The sequence below is a fragment of the Oreochromis niloticus genome, unplaced genomic scaffold (assembly GCF_001858045.2).
Source record: "Oreochromis niloticus isolate F11D_XX unplaced genomic scaffold, O_niloticus_UMD_NMBU tig00008696_pilon, whole genome shotgun sequence".
Lineage (NCBI taxonomy): Eukaryota > Metazoa > Chordata > Actinopteri > Cichliformes > Cichlidae > Oreochromis > Oreochromis niloticus.
The window spans coordinates 18,382-22,723 of NW_020329368.1; the positions used below are offsets into that span (position 1 = coordinate 18,382).

At 37.8% G+C, this 4,342-nt stretch overlaps 2 long non-coding RNA genes across 2 annotated transcripts; both read right to left on the bottom strand.

Moving 5' to 3' along the window:
- Window positions 1–609: 609 nt before the first annotated feature.
- Window positions 610–2,070, bottom strand: LOC109198450 (uncharacterized). The gene is made up of 3 exons (XR_002059246.2): window positions 1,961–2,070; window positions 1,512–1,598; window positions 610–1,131 (listed from the first exon to the last, which is right to left on the bottom strand). It is a non-coding gene; the product is annotated as an uncharacterized LOC109198450 (long non-coding RNA).
- Window positions 2,071–2,715: 645 nt separating this feature from the next.
- LOC112845742 (uncharacterized) lies at window positions 2,716–3,774 on the bottom strand. Its single transcript, XR_003218610.1, has 2 exons — window positions 3,491–3,774; window positions 2,716–2,770 (listed from the first exon to the last, which is right to left on the bottom strand). It is a non-coding gene; the product is annotated as an uncharacterized LOC112845742 (long non-coding RNA).
- Window positions 3,775–4,342: the final 568 nt, after the last annotated feature.

Below are 4,342 nucleotides of genomic sequence, written 5' to 3' on the forward strand. Positions count from 1 at the left end.
AACTTAAAATTTCAAGGCAACATGATGCAAGAGATTTTTGAGTTTTCTCAACTTTTGCCAACTGTTGTTGACTCAACTAAGATTTACAAGTTCTGCCAACTTGGATCTTCTTGTTCACCTAATTAGGATAATCCTGGAAGTCTAACGAAGAAATTCTGGTTTCAATGCCATGTATTTCTGCCTTCACCAAACACAGATATTCTTGTTGAGTAATCATACAATTCTTACTCCAGTGAGTTGAAAATTTACCTATATAAACAAAGGAAAATGTATGTTGTTATTATACTTGAAAAAACACTTAATAAATAGATATAGAATAAAACAAAGCACAATTCAATGTTATCTAAAAGCTTATTTATTTTGTTCAACAGTCTTTTCAGTACATTTCAGAATGTCATGGGTAGTAGGGTGAATTTCTGTTAAAAAAAAAAAAAGAAAGAAAGAAAAGAAATAACAAACAAACAAAAACGTGTTGCCAGTTTCTTTTGGGTGCTTTGAGCACCCCAGCAGAGACGTTAAAATTCCAGAGTCCAGAACCAAAAAAGAAAAGTGTCCAGCAACTTAATAATTCATGCACACACACCCTGACCGTCTTGTAAAAGCTGAACATAACTATTGCACATTAAATAGGGTAGTGCTACAAACGATTGCCTATGCACCCAGACATTGACATTTTACACAGGCTTACTATGATGAACTATGGAAGTTAAAAGTTCTTAGAAATGTTACCATCAATGAAGAGGAAACTAACACTATAAAAATCTTTTAAAATACTACAAGACAAATTTTCACCATATATTCTCAACAATACAGATTCATCTGACTAAAATTTACATTTCGAATAATGATTTATCCACTTCACCTTCATATTGTCCGACCAGGCCAAAATAAGATGGCCTGAATTGCTTCAAAGGTAAAACTCATCTGCTTTGGATAATCAATGTTGAGGGCATACAGAAGGCCAAAGAGGTGTGCCAGGGCAGTAGAGAGATCTGGAATGTTATGTAGCACAATGTCCCCTTCCAACACAACTGCATGTTCTCGCACAGACGTATCAGCATCGTCATCTTGTAGGATGGTGAGGATGGCAACTGATGCACCGTTCAACACTGGTTCCAAAATGTCAGTGTCCTGAAGAAAAGTAAAATATGAATTATTGAAAGCTAAGAAAAACTAAAGACAAAACAAATTTCTAAAGATTTTAACTTTAACCTCTATACCATGCTGGTCGTTTGACCCATGGAGGTTTTAAGAAGAAAAAGCTTATTTTCTTTTAATTAATGCCACCTTGTGAGTTTTGTACAAAAATATTTTCTGCTATGGAACAACCACTAACAATGCCCAGCTGCTGCTCAGCAGAAAAAAAGGAGTGAGAGTTATGACAACTGCAATCCCACTATAAAATTATCTGGACTGCACTGAGAAAGTGTACATTTCCATTTTGGATAAACTCATCCTTTAAAAACATCTCATAGCAATTAGTTTTACTTGCATTACTTTTTTGTACTTACTAAGCACTTCAGGAAAACCTCTGTTGCATCTTCTCTTGAGGAAAATGGGCAGGCCTCTCAGTGCCCGTTGGACACAGTGTTGGATGTCTAAAGAGTATTCAGTGGAAAACAAGAATTTCAATTAGTGAAGTAACATGGTGTACTATACACAATGCAAAATCAGAACTCTCATAGTAATGAAAGTAAAGCACAGGTCAGACCCAGCAACACGCAAAACGTACAACCCCCCCCCCCCAAAAAACAACAACAACACATGTTAACAATTTTACTTTCGTTTTACAAATTAAATAAAATACTGCCAAATAAGAACAAAGCAATGACTCATGACATTCATTTTTACTGACATGTCCACTGATGTGTTTTTTTGAAGCCAACATCTTTTTCAGTTTCTGTTAAGAGAAAAGTATACTCTCTTCTGAAAATGTCAGATAAAGGAGCACTTCACTCACCTGTTCATCAAGTTTATCCAGGAGGTCTTCCATCTCCTCACCAAGACTCCCTTCTTAGACCAGTACAGTTTCAGCAGGCCAGGCACAACTTTGTCAAGGGATGCATTGAAGGTCCCAGGAGGTCTTTGCTTGTGATCCGATGAAATTTTCAGATATCTAAACAATACATTCACCAAAATATTGTCATTTATTCAGCACAGAAAATTCCTGGGTAGCTGTCTTGGACAGTCTGCACCATGTTATATGCCTGACTGTGTCATCAACAGCAAAACCTACTACTTCAAAAATCTCTCATGAATACGTCTTTTGCACAGGAATAGAAACACCCCCACAAAACCCAGTATCAATATGAAAATACATATTATGTTCTAAGTTGCACCAAAATCTGTGACCAATCAGATTCTGTGACCTGCCTTAGTATTCTTTCCCTAACAATCTCAGACTATAGAAGTCCTATTTCTAGCACAAAAGAAAAAAATACATGCTAAGTCAAAATTATGAGATTGCCTTTCTGTTTCACAATTTCGATTTAGCATGGGGACTCTTGTACTGGCAGAAATGTTCAGGGTAAGGATTTCAATATAACACTGGCAAGGCCTTGACTGGAGTGGTAGCACAAGATAATAAAGTTGGCCAATGCATTACCCCAGCAAATACCGTACTGCTTCAATATAAGTATAAATCATGCCCAATTTGAATAATAATTAAATTATAAATAAATTAGGACAGTCTTCCTCAGAGGAAAACAGCGCAGGTCATCTCTCCTGGACCTCAGATACCATAGGCTGACACTCCACGACCTCTCTCCGCCTGAGAGAAAATGTTTGCAATAATGAAACATTTCAATATAATGTAGAAAAAAAAACGAGAAAAAAAGTTACGGATCGGACTCCCCGATCCTTACTGCGCATGTGCAAAGTCGGACCGTACAGATCGCGTCTACCCGTGGAATTGTACATAAAATCAATACTCCACCAACAAAAAGGCTCTCAAAACAATACAATACTTTCCACAGCTTTGAAGGATGGGTCAGGTGTATCCTTCGTGGCCCACCCTATGCCAGAATTCATAGCGCGGCCCAGCCGATTCTAGTTTCAAACAATGGCGGCAGCCACTTAGTTTTAATATTACTCTTATTACTCTTTCTGGGTCACAAAGTAAACTTTTAAGGTATTTTCAGGCGAGAATGTAGCTGTGTAAATTTCAAATATCTGCTCAGTTTATTAAGACAACACATTTTTGCAAAAATGCTTCTACGTTTTCGGAGACGTCTGTTACCACCAGCTTCGATAGCTAGCTGGGGATTCAAGGCTCGCTAGAGCAGCGAGAACAGCGAACTCCTGGCATATCATTTTCAACCCCTGGCGGTCCTTCGCTAGCTTAAACATGATATATAAGTCCCTTAGATGACTTAAATATGTTATTGTTTGGCTTTTTTTCAGTGCTTTACTCGTTCCACCCTCCTGGGTCCTCAGGAGGATGCAGCCTAGCGCTTGTAGAAAATCCTAATAACAGATGTCGTTAGCTTACCTGCTAGGGCAAATGGCCGGCAGCTCCCGCACCTGTCCAAAAAATGGTCAAATAATACACTCCAACTTCAGACCAGGTAAAATCCGTAATGGTCGAAAAATTGTAATTTTCATCCAACTTTGGCCACGTTTGTTCAAAGTTTCTTAGCAGGTTTTCAGTTCAGAACACATCGACAAACCACTATCACACAGTCTGCTCAGACTCGTTTGGTCTAGTTCAAACTTATTCAGACCACGACGTGTGCCAGTCACCTACGGGGTTTCCCACCGGTTCCCAACTCGACTCAAAAATCTACTCAAAAGTTGATAATCTTTGTTATGCTCGCTAGAAAATCTTAGTTAGGACAACAATGGAAGAAATTTGTTGGGCAGACAAGCTATTTTAGGTTGTAAATGGAAAGTTTTATTTCTAAGTCAGTTTAATTTGAAAACTTTACTCAAATCAACAATTACTAGTTATCGTTTTTACAGTGTAGTAATTTACTATTACTACTCTAAAATATGAATTACATCTGACATGATCTACTACATGTAATAGAATGATTATAGTACATTTCCCTTTTTTTCGGAAATGACTGTTATGTATCTGTATGAATCAATGAAAGAATCAAATACATTATCTTTAGTTACATTGATAATATATTTATGGTAAACAGTGGCGAAATATCGCTCTTGCTTTCATATAACTGCAGCGGACAAAACCTGAGTGGCCGATCTAATCCTGTTTACATAAAGTAAACCTGCTCCCGAGCAGGTTTACGCTTACGGATCTGTTGCTATGACAGCAAGCCCCAGATGAGCTTCGGAGAACCGAACGATCCAAGATCACGCGAAATCGTCAACATTCAAATCC